Source organism: Mytilus trossulus, unplaced genomic scaffold (genome assembly GCF_036588685.1).
Source record: "Mytilus trossulus isolate FHL-02 unplaced genomic scaffold, PNRI_Mtr1.1.1.hap1 h1tg000211l__unscaffolded, whole genome shotgun sequence".
Lineage (NCBI taxonomy): Eukaryota > Metazoa > Mollusca > Bivalvia > Mytilida > Mytilidae > Mytilus > Mytilus trossulus.
In genome coordinates this window covers 956,838-973,978 of record NW_026963311.1, presented here as the reverse complement: position 1 = coordinate 973,978, position 17,141 = coordinate 956,838, and the positions used below count along the sequence as shown (strand labels likewise).

General features: G+C 32.4%; 1 protein-coding gene across 2 annotated transcripts in view; it reads right to left on the bottom strand.

Moving 5' to 3' along the window:
- LOC134701064 (caspase-3-like) overlaps nucleotides 1-6,916 on the bottom strand; it is an 85,059-nt gene extending 78,143 nt beyond the window's left edge. For both annotated transcript variants that reach the window (XM_063562210.1, XM_063562209.1), the window contains exon 1: nucleotides 6,861-6,916. The gene's annotated coding sequence lies outside the window, so the exon portion shown is untranslated. The remainder of the gene's footprint in view (nucleotides 1-6,860) is intronic.
- Nucleotides 6,917-17,141: the final 10,225 nt, after the last annotated feature.

Here is a 17,141-nt window from a genome sequence, read left to right as displayed (position 1 = left end):
TTCAATTTAAATTTTGAAAATAACCTGTCTCGAGTGGACAAACATCTTATTACACGCGATGCAGTGTTAGAATCTATATGGAACCTCGAATTTCAATTTTTAATTCTTTTCCCTTTTTTCGTAACTTTTATTTTAATTTTGTTATTGTTTAGTGAAATAGAGTGTAAACCATTTAATAAATATGTAATTCATGGTTTACAAAAGTGTAGATTTATGTTATAAAAATTAAAGTGACTTGAAAAACTCATAGCAATTTGCAATCTACTAAAGCTGATTTTTAGGATTTAAAAAAAAATACTTACCTGAAGTTGTTAAACATTGTGCTTTTACAGCCGAATCTGATTAAATACCTTTTTTATTTAAGTATTTTCTTGTTCCCACACAGATTATTTACTGGGTCAATAAGACTGTTTGCTTATTTGCCCCTGTACTACAGCAGTATCAGGCAACGTCGCATCGTCGGTATATCATGTATATTGCATATGTTGATTTAACTGCATTAGGTCTAATCTATTTATGTCAGTTAATAAAGGGAAATCTATGATTTTATAGTCACGTCTATTATTCTACTTGTATGCATTGTATCAAATAGTTTTTTTTTATATCATATATCTTTAATAGTTCTGTAATTGATAATTTGATCCTATACAGCAGAATGTGTCACGACATAATCACGATTGTAATACTAGACAAAATCGCATGAGTTTTCCCGAATATTACGGGACGCACCTAATTGTCGGGGTGCAAATTCGACCTCTTCGATACGAACGTATACTCCAGCGTTAATGCTTGGTTCACAAAGTGCCGATTTGTGCTCCTGTTTGAGATCAGACAGCGCTAAGATACGAAAAGTAAAAATTCGGATTACTATCCTTAATGATCTGGAATTTTCTTTTATTGTCTGAACGCTGTAGTGAACGTTCGTAACAGATTCCTACGGATCGAAGAGGTCGGTCAAGCACCCCGACAGCTAGGTGCGTCCCATAGTATTCGGGAAAACTCATCCGATTTTAATTTGTCTAGTCGGATTACAATTGTGATTATGTTGTGACAGATTCTGCTGTATCGGATCAAAATCGTAACAATGTTCTGTGTTTTCTGGACGATGTCCTGAGGAACGGGCATGATCTGGAGAGATTTTTAATTGCTAATGTTTTGCCGATTGAGTCCAGAATGTATCCCGAATGTGAACCGTCTTTGACGAAACAGTTCCGGAACAGTACCGTTATTAATATGAAATGCGGCAATAATAACATCGTCTGAGTCCCGATACGATTGAATCCGGAAAGCCTTTTACAATGCGGTACAGCATACTGTGATAGAATTACGTTTCGACAGTACCTGCTCATCCTAGATATGGTGACAGTTTTCTAACGGATATCTTCCATCAACCTTGGTTCACTGTCGAAGCCCAGTCGGCAGAATCGGGACGCTGTCGGGATATATTCGGTCGTTTTTAACCATGGAGAAGATGCAAATTGGATTAGAATCGGATTGAGAACAGGATAATTGGGACAAGTTCAAATGAAAACGGCTGAATTTGGACGCTTCCTTAATAATATCTGATTGTTGTCGTGATTAGATAAATGTTTTACAAATTATAAAAGTTTCAATCTCCAGCCACGATTTACAAAATCTTTATCAGACTTTTAAATGCTGTTTCTAAATTTCATAAATTCAAATGTGGCATAACGTTTGCCTTTTCGCCATCGTATGTGACGTCATTTTTTTAATTGCGTTGACGCCTGGACTGATTCGGGTGTGTCTATGCTGTATTGAACTTGGCATCATGTATTCGGGTTTAGTTTTCTGTAATAAGTTAATACTTCAGTTTCATTTTGAATATATCTTTCACATTCATTTGTTAAAATTTACTGTTTGCAATAGCATGAATCGTTCTATATAAAAGTGTTCTTATCCCGGGCATAAAAACAATGCCGTATTTGGCAATCTAGGCGTTATGTATTCGGGTTTAGTTTTCTGTAATTAGTTAATACTTCAGTTTCATTATGTATATCTCTTTCATATTAATTTGATAAAATTTACTGTTTGCAATAGCATGAATTGTTCTATATAATAAGAATGTTCTTATCCCGGGCATACAAACAATGCCGTATTTGGCAAAACCTTTTCAACTTTTGATCTTCAGTGCTGTACAACTTTGTACTTTTTTCACTTTCGATCTATTATATCTGGGCGTCACTGGTGAGTCTTGTGTGGACAAGACGCGTTTTTTGCGTATTGAATTTTAAACCTGATGCTTTTTGTTATCTATTAATCATGCTTTTCTTTGTCTAATATGTTCTCCTTTTTATTTGTATTGTAGTCCTGTAATATTATGTTGTCATTTCAATGTTATATTTAACTTTGCCATTAAAGTGCGAGGTTTGGCATGCCATAAAACCAGGTTCAACCCACCACTTTTATTCCCCTTTAAAAGTGTCCTGTACCAAGTCGGGAAGATGGCCATTGTTATAATACTGTTCGTTTCTGTTTGTGTTGCATTTTAACGTTAAGTCGTTTGTGTTTTCTCTTATTTTTGAGATATTGAGATAAGACGTGGCACGGTACTTGTCTATACCAAATTCATGTATTTGGTTTTGATGTTATATTTGTTATTCTCGTAGTGTTTTGTCTGTTGCTTGGTCCGTTTCTGTGTGTGTTGCGTTTCGGTGTTGTGTCGTTGTTCTCCTCTCATATTTAATGCGTTTCCCTCGGTTTTAGTTTGTTACCCCGATTTTGTTTTTTGTCCATGGATTTATGAGTTTTGAACAGCGGTATACTACTGTTGCCTTTATTTTTAACAATTTTGTATCGGAAATGCTCCTAAAAGGATGGCAGTAAAAATCGTGAATGTGTGATCCCATCTTAAGGCAATAATATGCCATTCCAGATCATTGAGGATAGTAATCCGACTTTTTTACTGATCGTGTCTAAGCGCTGTCTGATCTCAAATGGGAGCAATAATCGGCATAAAGTGAACGCAACATTAAGTAGAAAATAGTGGATTAAACTTGTGTTTTAGCTGACCAAACCTCTCACTTATATGGCACTGGATCAACATTAGCCCACTAATTTGTTTTAACTTTTATTATTAGTAAAGAAATAAATGTAGTTTTGCCAACACTTTACAGCTGGTTTTGTTCGGAGTTGATATTCTAAGCATAGCATCACTCCCTTGCGTAACAGGTTTTGAAAGCTCAAATTAGTAATATATTCGTGGATAATAAGGTTTGCCGTTTTTTGTATCATTTATACTTTCACATTCATTTTCATCAGTTTCGCAAGACATATCCAGTCTTTAGTTATTCGTCAAAAGAGAGACAAAATATTCAAACTCACAAGTCGATGACATACTGACATTTATATGTGCAACTATTAAAAGACAAACAACAGTTAACCAAACACAACATAGAAAACAAAAGACTGAGCAACACAGAACACCACCAAGAAAGGAAAAAAACCCATAACCTTGAACGAATAGCAAATCATATTGTAGATGAAATCATCTTGAGGAAAATACAATTTCAATTATATTTTGTCGTAAAATAAAAATTCTCTGAGCATTGGATTTATTAAACAAAACCATTGGTGGATGCATACATAATCAAATCATTTTTTTAATCTCGGCAAAACCAATATACTACCGTTTTGACTTTTTGATTTCTATTTCAAAACTCGTTTCATTGTGTTATTTTTCTCATTTCATCTTAATATAATCATTGACTGGACTTAAAAACGCAACTCTATATTATTTATTCTATTCCAATTTCACATAAGCAATCTTTGTAAAAAAAATATCAACATAAATTTTATTCATTTCTTAATTGTCTGAAAAAAAGTTTGCAGTTCAAAAGATAAACTGATACTTAGCCGTTCAAGTATATAAAACATTTTCAACTTTTTTTTAAATTTGAAGTTTCATTTATTGTATTCATGTAGCACAAAAAAATGACAATATTATCAATCGTAATTATTTAGTTCTGGAGGGTTGTTGTGGATTCCTGGTATTTTCATAAAATCCGACAAAAGATACTATTAGTTCACATCATGATGTACTTTATATATAATATTGATTTTAATATATTTGTCTATGATCTCCTGAAATCTCAATAAAAACGTGATTTCTTGTCTCAGCCACTTTTAAAAAAATGTGTTTGATCTTTACAAGTAATTTTTTGTGCAGTCAGTACATAAAACTAGAATTAACATTTGTAAGCAAAGAAACATACTATTTTTAGAGGGATTAATAAGATATTGATTCCTAAATTGTTTAAAATAACCAAAATGGCATGTCCCTAGACCTCCTGTTCAACATTCATACTTTTATATATTGTAAAAAAAAGGTAGAAATAAATGTTATTTTAGCTAAGTATAAGTTCTTTAATTATTTAAAAGTATGTTTAGAGCCAATATATTTTGATAAAAAAAAAATAACACTTAAATAAAATATTGAATCATAACCAAAATTTTTAAACTAATATAAGTTAACTAAGAAGTGTGTACAGTTTTAAGCAATAATTAAAAAAAAATGGTTTTGAGATTTGGCACAACAGCTTTTGATAGAATTTTTAATTTTAGAAGGTGTGTCCCTGACATTCCTGACAAATAGTCCACTACGTAACGAAGTCATTAAATTTTGCCAAGGATTTGTATAGTTAGAAGGATTGGAATCTCGCGGTTTATCGTAATCTCTTTCGCGGCGAGACTTCGCTACTCGCCACTATTACTACTACTTCTACTCATCACTTACGATATCGGAACGTGATTTTTTTGTACACATGCATCGAGTTGTGTTCTTATTTTTGTCACGTATAGACAATGTTGTAATGGTAAAGGACTTTATTCATTCTTAAATATAATTATTATTGATTTTCAATCAAGTTCCAATTGACGAAAAAGCATAATTTAAGTGTTTTATTTGATGAACATTGTTAGGCAATGTGTATAACGACAGTTGGCAATGTGATTGTATGCTAACTTCTGTAAATTTTTATTTTCAGTCAATTGTCAAAGAAATTAAAAAAAAAAATTATTCTTGTAAATTATGTCATTATAGCTATATGCGAATTTGCATCTTCGGAAACCATCAATCTCGGGAAACAGATGCATAACCATTTTTGTGGCAAAAAAGAACTGACCACACATTTCAGGACGAATTATTGCATTGCGTTTTATATACGTGTCAGTGGCTGGTCATTATCATAAGTTTGGAACAAGTACTGTTAAAGAGGGAGCCCACTGGTAAATCCTATAAAACTGCCTATGCATGTTTCTGTAGCCCGTTTCAATCATCATAATCATATAGGCATACAAGAAACGTTAGCCAGTGTGTTATAAATTATCAATGCACGCAATTTTTTTTTAATTGTACTAATAACATTACATCTTTAAATGCACTTTTGTTTCTTATCAGAACACTTACATCAATTTTTGCATGAATTAATAGGACAACCTTATAGTGTCAGCTCTCTGTCATACATGTATAACGGCCTCTCAAGTAGTCAGTCTAACTATACAAATCCTTGATTTTGCTAATAAACAGTTCTATAAAATCAATGTTTGCAAGAGATATAAACATTAGAGTCTTACAAAAGAAGTGATGCTTTTATAACGGCAGTTTAATTGTTGGCAAAAAGAATTGAGCGCATCGAATGGCCCAGAGTGATACCGTATTTTTGTTAATGTCCACTACGAAACGGGTCAAATCTCCTTCAGTATCATTCTTATTACTATTCGATATAGGGATCGTGGGGAAAAAAATGAAACATGTGAATATGTCCACTACGAAACTGTCACCTACGAAACAAGTATGGGAGAAAAACGTTTCGTAGTGGACACTACCACTGCCATGCAGCCGTTTTTTACCCTTTTTTCAATTATATTCGAGCACAACAAAATTAATAACAAGGGTTTGTTTCATGTTATTTTCAGTATGTTTTTATCAACATAGAACAGGATTGATGTCAACCACGAAACTTTTTGTACACCACGAAACGGTTTTGTCAACTACGAAACTCATCAAAATGTCCACTACGTAACATGAGTTGGACCTTCATATATATTACTGTCTAATCTTTATCGATAAAAAATGGTTCTCCAATTCAGAAAAAAATGTATCTTCCTAGTATATAAAGTAAAACAAACTGGAATGTCTATAGGAGACATTATTTAAAATGCAATAAGATGTGCGTTTAGAAGCAGTTTCGTAGTGGACAAATGTCAACTACGAAACAGTACATAAATTATGAAAATACTATCATTTTAAAGAGTATTTAAGATTGCACTTTTTATTTACAAACAGGTCTAAAGTAGAGGTATTCAAAATAACAATTGAAATAACATTTTGGACAAGTTGGTTTTCCATTTTTTTAAGGTAGTACCTAACACTACAGGGAGATAACCCTGTAAAATCAGCAGAACGTTTTAATGACGTTGTGTTGTTAAGGGAATATAATAAGCTTCTCAAGGATCAAAATAAGTTTTGGTCAGACTGCTATATAACCAGTGTAATTTTTCTGATTAAACGGTTGGTTCAAATTTTTTGAAATTTTTATATTTTTGTTAAAGTGCCAAAGTAAATATTTTGTCAAAATTTTAAGAAAATTAAACGAGCCAAATTAATTTTAGTTCAGATGTTGGGTACCACCTTAAATTAATACTTTTATTGAAAAACGCCCATATCGAATTATTTAATTCAAGGACATAATTTTATCAACACAATACGCCTTTATACACACTTTATTATTAACCGGTAGAAAAAAGAAACTATTCATCATTCAAAAAAGTACACCTAGTTCAGTTTAATGAGAACATTCAAAGTTTTTTTAAACAAGATTAAAAATCTTTAAAATACTTACAATATTGCTCTTTTTGACTATTTTGTGTTAAACTTACTTCCTTAAGTTTATCTATTTATACATTTTCAACTGTGACATTGTCAAATATTAGGGAAAACCCACAAATATATATATAATCGATCATGTATAAATTTTGGTTAGAAACTAGCATAAACACCGTGTAGAACGCCACATGCGGGGTGTCGGCTATGTTTGACACGGGGTGGCAATTTCAAAGCGAGATAAAAAATATCAAATTAAGTTCAAGTATCAAATTTTTTTTATTTAGAATACTTAGTAACATATAATGTATTGCACGGAAGGAACTGAAACACAATCTATTTCCTGCAAGCAACATCAGTCGTTTTCAGTGCTCTGTTTTCTCATACACCTATCCCTAGTTTTTCGTGTTGCAGATTTTGAAGCTTCATATGCAAATTTCAGGACAAAACCCTTCTTTAGACGACTTCCCTCCGCATAATTTATATAGAATTGAATTCCTATTATGGAATTTAACCAAATTCCAGCTTCATACTTACAACTGATTGGTTTTTAAACTATAATTTCATCAAAATATAAAGTGTCGCTCGGGGTGTCAGATTTTGCATCTCAAGCGGTAGAGGCTTCCAATAAAAAAAAACTAACAGATTTGCAAATGAATCATGTAAATTTGTCTTTATCTGATACTTTTTAATTCAAACAAATCTACTTTATTATGATAACATATTAAAAACTAAAAATACTTCATTTTGTCTGTCTTTTAAGTCATATTAGACATGTGCTGTTGATTTCATAAATAGTAAAAAATGACTCAAAATATTTTGTTTTCAAGCTCGAAAATGATTTCTATTCCTTTCAGTTACTATCATGGTCAGATAAAAAGTCAAGTCTGTGGCTCAATGCACCGAAACATGGGGGAAAATCACAGAGCACCTCCATATAAGATTTTGCCGAAGCCACCAACAGTCAAACTCCATCAAAGTTCATCATCATGCTCCTTCCGAAAGCGTTTGTGCACACCGCAAAAAGCACCCACTTCAAAACGAATTTGGTTGCTCTCTTCAATGAAACACCCACAGGAATCTTTATCATCCAATGGCAATACAGCTTCAGAAGACATGAATAGGAAGACACTACTGTTCTTGACCATTTCTAAACAGCGATTCAAAACCTTGGAAAAAATTATTTGGCTGCTGATTTCCTATACCTAATATGTGGACGAAAAAGTAATGAACACATTACAGAAAGCTTATGTGAGCGCAGAATGGCCGACCCCAAGACGCAGAAATAAATTTTGCAGTTCCAAGTCAAAAGATACTATCAGACTTCATCGCCATGGACCGTGATACTTAGTATCCCAAAGTCTGACTTCTGTTTAAGATATCTTGGTTCTAACATTGAAACATTTCATCATGTTCCATAAGGCTGACATGGTTTCTTTGATACAAGATGTCTACTGTCCTTTCATTAAAATGATGTGATTGTGTTCCAAATATGTCACTGGCAAAAGAAAGAACCGAGTTGATACAAGAAAGGCAATTTTCCCCAAGCTCCGTTAGATGAAACAATGACGCCTGTAATCCACTGATCACAAACACAAATCTCGATTGATGTCAATTGTCAACCGCCATTTCTTCAAACTTAGACCAAATTTTTGGCGGATGGCGAGCTCTTTATGGCCTTTCAATCGTAGACCTAAATCTTTACGCGCCTCTTGTGCTCTTTTACAAAGAAAAAGTTCCAAAAACTTGTCTATACCCAATAAATGTTTGCTTTTGTATTTATTTGGTCTTCTGGTAGTGTTTTTCTTTCCTTAAATTTATTTCATCTTCAAAACCGTCAGCACATACCATAAACTCTTCATTTTGCTGATTACGTAACATATTCTGAACAGGATAAAGAACGCCTGGAGAATGTTAGAACCAAGATATATAAAGCAGAGGTCAAACTTTGGTATATCAATGTCCATGGTGATGAGGTCTGATAGTATCTTTTGGCTTGAAACTGCAAAATTAATTCCTGCATCTTGGGGATCGCCCATTCCGCGCTCACACGAAAAGAAAAGACGAAGAGAAATATTGTCGAAAGGATATTTATTTGCTTTTACCATTCGGATAAAAGATAGAAAATCAAAAGCCAAAATTTTTTAAAGATTTTCAATCGCTGTTTGAAATTGTTTAGAATAGTAGTGTTATCGTCTTTAGGTATCCTTGAATGTATTATCATTTGATGATAAAGATGCCGGTGAGTGTTTCATTTGAGAGAGTAATCGATTTCGTTCCGAAGGGAGTGTTTTTTGCAGCATGCACAAACGCTTTTGAGAGGAATCTGATAAGGAACTTTGATGCCAATGATACAGTTTGACTGTTGGTGGCTTCGGTAAAACTTTATATGGAGGATCGGCTCAATGATTTTCCTCCATGTTTCGGTGCATTGAGCCAAATCAGTGACTTTTTATCTCACCATGATAGTAGCTGAAAAGGAATAGAAATCATTTTCGAGCTTCAAAACAAAATATTTTGAGTCATTTTTTACTATATATGAAATCAAAAGCACATGTCTTATATGACTTAATAAAGGGCTGCGCTTTAGAGCATGATACGCCCGTTGCTCTTTAAACTTGTCTTTTATGCTTTAAATGAATTTATGTGATCAACTAGAAATATATATACAAATCAAAAGGGATGTTACATTAATATATTCACAAAAGTTTCATAAAGTCCCCATTTTTTAAGTATAAAAATTCATTACTTAAGAAAACGTAAAATCTAAAATTTATAAAAATGGAAAGGGAGCGTATGTCAATAGATATAAACAATTTATCAAAGTTGCATAAAATTTTGTGAAAGTGTTAGTTATTGTCCCAAAATTGGAAAATCCCCCCTTTTTTAAGCATAAAAATTCATAACACGGAAATGTAAAATCTGAAATTTATAAAAATTGAAAGGGAGCTTACATCATTAGATATAAACAATTCACCAAAGTTTCATGGACATTGGTGAAGCTTTTTTGAGTTATTGTCCGAAGTGTTGAAAATCACCCCTTTTTTTTATGAATAAAGCCCCATAAATCCAAAACTTAAAATCTGATATTTATAAAAATTGAAAGGGAGCTTACATAAATAGATATAAACAATTCACCAAAGTTTCATGGACATTGGTGAAAGCCTTTTTGAGTTATTGTCCGAAGTGTTGAAAATCCCCCTTTTTTATGAATAAAGCCCCATAAATCCAAAACTTAAAATCTGAAATTTATAAAAAGTAAAAGGAAGCTTACATCAATAGATATAAACAATTCACCAAAGTTTCATGGACATTGGTGAAAGCCTTTTTGAGTTATTGTCCGAAGTGTTGAAAATCCCCCCTTTTTTATGAATAAAGCCCATAAATCCAGAACTTAAAATCTGAAATTAAAAAAAAACGAAAGGGAGCTTACGTCAATAGATATAAACAATTCACTCAAGTTTCATGGAAATTGGTGAAAGTGTTTTTGAGTTATTGTCCGAAGTGTGGACGACGGACGGACGGACGGACGGACAACGGTATACCATAATACGTCCCGTCTAAAAGACGGGCGTATAAAAAAAACCAGGCGAAATGAAGTACTTTCAGTTTTTTTATTTGGTATCATAATTAAGTAGATGTGTTTGAATTAAAAAGTATCAGATGAAAACCGATTAACATGAGTTTTATGCAAATCTATTCGTTTTTTATTGGAAGCCTCTACCCCTTGAGATGCAAAATCTGACACCCCGAGCGACACTTTATAATTTGATGAAAAACTAGATTTAAAACCAATCAATTTTAAGTATGAAGCTAGTATTTGGTTAAATTCTATAATAGGAATTCAATTCTATATAAATGATGCGGAGGAAGTCGTCTCAAGAAGTGTTTTGTCCCGAAATTTGCATATGAAAACACGGAAAACTAGGGAGAGGTGTTTGAGAAAACAGAGCACTGAAAACGACTGATTTTGCTTGCAGGAAATAGATTGTGTTTCAGTTCCTTCCGTGCAGTACATTATATGGTACTAAGAATTCTAAATAAAGAAATTCTTATACTTGAACTTATCTTGATAGTTTTTCTTCGCTTCGAAATTGCCACCCCATGTCAAACATAGCCGACACCCCGCATGTGGCGTTCTACACAGTGATAAATGTTGATGAAAATAACAGTTTAATAATTTAGTACGTGTGGAACAATTTTCCGGATTTCTCAGATGACAAAGAACGATCAAATTTTAATATTTGAAAGCACCGAGAAAAGTATAAAAAGGAAAACAAGCTTTATGAGCTTATGAACAAAAGGAAGCTGAACATATGTGCAATTTGCCTAAGGGATCATACACTTAAAAGTTTCTTAATTAATCAACAGGGTTTATAAGAAGAAGAATGTGTTCATTACACATAGAATCATATTCAAAACAGTGTGGCTGTGGCCATTGATTGTCGACCCAAATTATCCCATTGACTGGGACAGATTAGGTGAACTTTTGTCTGTAACGACCACTGCTCACTATTTACTTATTATAGCATTTAAACTGTGGGGGTCACCAAAGGTTCTTAACGCCTTTAATATTAAAATAATTCGAAAAATGAATCAGGAATAACTTTATGTTTTGATTTATATTATTGATATAAATTAAAACATCGTGTTATTTCTGATTATTTTTTCTAATTACTTTATTTAGGTGTTGAGAACCTTTTGTGACCCCACAGTTTAAGTGTCTTCAACAAGTGCATAGTGAGCAGCGGTCGTTATAGACAAACGTTCACATATTCTGTCCCACTCAATGGGATAATTTAGGTCGTCAATCAATGACCATAGCCACACTGTTTTCAATATGATTCTAAGTTGGGTGCCGCACTCGCACTACAATTTTCTATCTTCAATAGACCGTGACTACCTTGACCAATATATTTAACCTGAACCGGACCGACGGACGAACGGATGGACAAACGATCAAACGAACGGATCTACAGAATGACAAATATAATGCACCTAAGTGGGGCATACAAAGTGTTAAATATTATTTCAGTATCGAAGTAAAGATTGGTCTCAATTATCCAGACGCTCCATATGCATACATGTATGTAGAGTCTGGATCCAATCGGTTCGAATGATAGTAATGTGAGGGCGTGTCCAAATATGCAAACACAAGAGTTAGATATTTTGTTTCTAGAGTTATCGTTCCTTTACGGTAAAACTAGATAAAAACAAACGGAGGAAGTAGCAATCACCATGCCTGAAATTTGTAAAGCTAGGTAATTATATCTGAAGTTTTGTGCATTTGTAAATATACTTTCAAATACTTCATAATCCTTTAAAGAAATAAAACACTGCATATATACTCAAGTACATGCATTACTTTTTTGTAGATACGTCTGTTTGTTATTTACAGTCTCCTTTATCATTAAAATTACAATTTTGTCATTTAAAGATTAAATATTTATTTCAGATCATTTTGGAAATCTTAGAGAGAAATTAAAACAAATGGAATGTAGCAAAGTGATGAGTGCTGAATATGGAAATTGTTTGAACGGCGGTATACATCTACATGTTGCCTTTATTTGATAAATGATATGATGAATCTATAATTGTTTATTTTAAACTGACTTTGAAATAACCAATAGAATTTCCAAAACAAAATGTACATGTAGTTTCTTTCATTTACAAGCTGATTTAATCATTCATAATGTGATCAAGCACAGAATCCTCTATAAATTGGTGGTCCCCAGATTTGACAATCAAATATTTTAAAGGACTGATATATCACTTTGCTTATTTTTTTAATAGAAATTATAGATCATTATAGTGAGGACCAGCAGGTTTTCTTGTAGGACCAACAGGGACAAATATTTTCAAGAACTATATTGTCTGCAAGCATGCATTCCACAACTCACTGGTCAGTGATTTTTTGGTATTTCAGATCATAGAAAATTGCCAGATATTATGATGATCTTATCAATTAAAGATAGGTTACCGTAGTAATCTTTATTTTGTTCTAACCACAACCATAATTGGCAATGAGTGAATATAATTTCATTTATTCATAATTGCTAGATCAATATTATGGCTGTGAGCTATTATTCATTATTTTGCAACCCTGCAAATTAAAAAAGATCTAGAGACATTGGTCATTGTATACCTTTTATAATGATAAATTGTTACTCATAAAATTTAATAGTTTTTAACTAATGATTATTCAATTATTGTATTTTCTAGCACTTCTTTTTTACATGATGGAGTTGCAAAATTTACCATGGTTCTATGGACAACTAAAGGAGAATAATTGCATTTGTCAAAGGACAGAAGACTTTCCATGCCTCAAGACTTTAAAAGCTGAAATTGTAAGGCTTTAAGAAACTAATGTATATGTATATGGTCTTGTCTTAAGTTTCCATAAAAAACATTAAGTATGATTTAAGTCTTAACTTTTTTATTTAAACATATTTTTAAGAAAAATATAATGTTTTAACTTTGTTCAATGCATTTCTATAATGTCTTTAATTGGAAGAAATAAAGCACTTAATTTATACACAATAACCTTTTTGATTTAAGCTTTCGCATGAACCTTTTTTAAGATCATTACATGGAGCTTACGCTGTTTGAAGAGATGTGGGTATATGCCAATGAGACAGCAACTCAACTACAAGAATAACCAAAGGAACAAATCAATGTACTTTTTTAACTGTCTATTCAAACCTAATGCTCCCTACAGTCGAATACCAAACAATTAAAAGAGTAAATGCATGCAGTAATTCTTCAAATACATAATGTTTGTCTCCAATTAATAAAGCAGTTGTCTGAACTTTTGTCATATCTTTGTAGGGAAATAAGATGCAGAGAACCATCCATGAAGTGTATACATGAAACTGATATTTACAATGTTCTTCAGAGCTATAACTCTAACCCTTAAGATTACATTACGATACTATTGCTTGCTAATTCTACTATCAACAGTAGAAGAGAGAAGATTCAGGACTAAGAGTGATTTTTGCAGTTTGCTGTGGATGAAATTTGGATGCATTGATGAAATTAATACAACGTAACGATGACAGTTAATTCTTTGAACAAGAAAAAGCTGTAGATATTTTCAATGGTGCAAAACAAAAAAGTTATGAACTATAAAATGATTAAAACTGTGTTCAGTTTACGATTTTTATAAAAGTGACAACATTTACCTAGTACATGTAATGAAATATAATAAACCCCAAAGTCAGCGCCAAACCCCCTTCTAACCTGGGACAACGATTTAACAGTCTCACATGAAGTTGAACTATGAATATCAGTTGTTTAGGACTGAACTTGTATTGTATTTTCTGGTAGTTACTGACAGCTAGTTCAAAGTCAATAACAACTTGTAAAAATATCTGTTTCTAAAGACTAAAGTATCAATTATCACACATCCTATCGATTTAAGTGTAAAGATGTCATTAACAGTCTAATTTATGACTGTGCAACAATAAATATTACAGAAATCCACTGAAATTACTGGGCCAAGTTCATTATAGATAGAGATAATTGTAAGCATCAAGAATGTTCAGTAAAGTACGATCTACAAACACATCACCATCACCAAAACACAATTTTGTCATGAACTCATCTGTGTCCTTTGTTTGATATGCACATAGACCAAGGTGAGCAACACAGGCTCTTACGAGCCTCTAGTTTAATTTTTATTCATTTTGGTTATGTCAGGCCTGGTTTAGACTGTACGGTAATATTTTTGCTCATTGTTCATTGATGTCGTATGGTGGGCTACAATACTTTAACCAAGGTCATTTCATAGATAGAACTAAATTCATAACAGTGTGGTCGACGGTAAAACGTGTAATGGTAACTATACTGAAAAATTCACCTATAATTTGTTTGTCGTTGGCGATGATTTTATGCTCACTCAGTCTATCAGAGGCCTTCAAGTGGGGATTTAAATAATCACTTGTTAACACATTTTGATACATAAAATGAAACTTTCTTTTCACAAATCATTTAAGGAATTTGTTTTAAATAATTTATTTACCATCACTTACTACAGTTTCACTTTTAAGAAGGATAATGTTCAGATCTGATATCAATAAATAATGATAAAAAAAAGTTTATTCATTGTAAAAAAAAACAAAAACTTTTAAGTAATGGGGACCCGCGTTATTTCACAAAATATCTTATTGATTAAGAGAACAAAATAATTTAAGACCTTTTATTTATTCAATGCTAACCATGTGGGCTATGTTTGTGAAGAGTTCCAGATGACAAAAAAAAATCATGTTTTTGTTGTTGTTATAAACCATAAATCGATCCGTTCATTCAGATATTTGTCAATTTGCCTTGGCTCTTAAGTCCAACACACAACTTTTCTCGAAATTGGTATTTTTCTTACATAAATTACATTCATGTGATGTATTCTTTTGATGGAGAATGAATGTTGCACCTTATTTTATTTTTTGTCAATTTTTTTTGGTGTGCGTATTATTGACGTATAAGACAACCTCCCGTGACACCCCTTTATTCAAAAACATACGAGATGGCATTCATGACAAAATAACTAAATTAAACTTACAGCAGAAGAGAGATAATGAACACCTCCTTTATAGTCTACTAAAGATCGAAGTCACTGGTCTTTTTTAAAAATGATGTAAACTTATAAAGGAAACAACAAACAAAATAGTTCGAATATTTATATTGGAAAAAGTAACAATGTGTAAATTATAACAATTATTTTATTTCAATTGAAAATCAAACTGTTGATTTTTTCCGCTGCGAGCAAATTTTTACTTTTGGTCGTATTTGAAATTCAATATTAATCTTGTATTCTTGTTGGAAGTTGCACTGTGTAGATTATACTCTTGTATTTTGATGCCACACAAATCCAACACAGACAACAAAAATGGTAGGTTTAAGAAATAATTGATACAAACTATACTTTATTGTAGTTTTAACATGGGTAAGCATTATATTCATGGTTATTTTTGCCCGAGCGATATCGAAAAACTATTATAAAAAGTGTACTAGTTCAGTGTCAATGTATGCCGTCCTTAACTCCTAAACAAATAAATGAACAAAAATTAATAAACATACAAGACTCCCAAAGGCCAGAGGCTCCTTACTTCGGACAGGAGGAACAAATGCGTCCTGTATGATTTTGTAAATAAATTCATCTTTTAAAAATAGTCGAAAACAAAATTGTCTGTCCAATGGAAAGGTGCTTTATAGAAACATAGATTAGAAGCTGGTTGCAAAAGTTAACGACAAGATTTATTTACAACTTGAGTATCATGGCCTTATACTATTAACCCGAAATAAATATATTTATAGCAATTCCCTTGATACGAATACATGTTGTCTTGGACTAGTTTTGCTCTTTGGTTGGGTTGTTGTCTCTATGACAATTCAATTCTCATTCTTATTATAGATATAACTGCATGTAAAAAAAGGAATGTGTGGTGTGATATACAATCATACAAATTCTTTCCAGGGACCACCAGGTGTTAGCAAACTATAGGCCCCCGTATGGCCTTCAACCATTAGCAAAATACACACTTTATAGAATGAAAGCTCCAAGAGGTCTTGTCATGTAAAAACAAACACGAAAGTTGAGCGAGAGAAAAACAATAAGGATACCGCATAAAAATTGAAAATGGTCCGCAATATTACTCTAGTCAACTCACTAAGTTGAAATTAAAGACCTGGCAAATTTTAGCCTTTTCAATGGATGTGATGTATGTTTAAAAAAATCATGGTTTGTTTAGACATTTAATTCAAGTCTTGGTTTTAAATTATTTGCAAGTAAGTTTAAACTGTTAAAGTATTTAAAACAAATAATAACCCACAGAAAGACGTCAAATCCATCAACAAAAGAAAGAAAAAAAATGAATAGACGACCTATAACGAACAGAATATCATGTATGTGTTCGGGCCGTATAAGTATTTGGACCATACGCGAATGGTCCGGAACATATTTTATTTGCGATCACAAAATGCACGAAGTCGTCCATTTCTATGTAAATTGGGTCGATTTGAATATAAATAAGATGAATGCGTTTCTGTTGCCAAGTGTTTTACACAAAGTAGTAGCAGTATAGCAGAACATTTTACCAATACAATACCGTAAATGCATGCAAATTTCATAAGGTTTAATCCAAATAGCTTTCTTACTATCCAATAACTTTCAAGTACGAAAAAGACAGGGCAGAAGTATATTTTGTTTAAATGTTATGTATTTGCACAACTTTTGAAAGTGGATTATGCATTCGTTCTAAAATAAATGTTTAGACCAGATAAAAAAGTTTTAAAGATGACATAA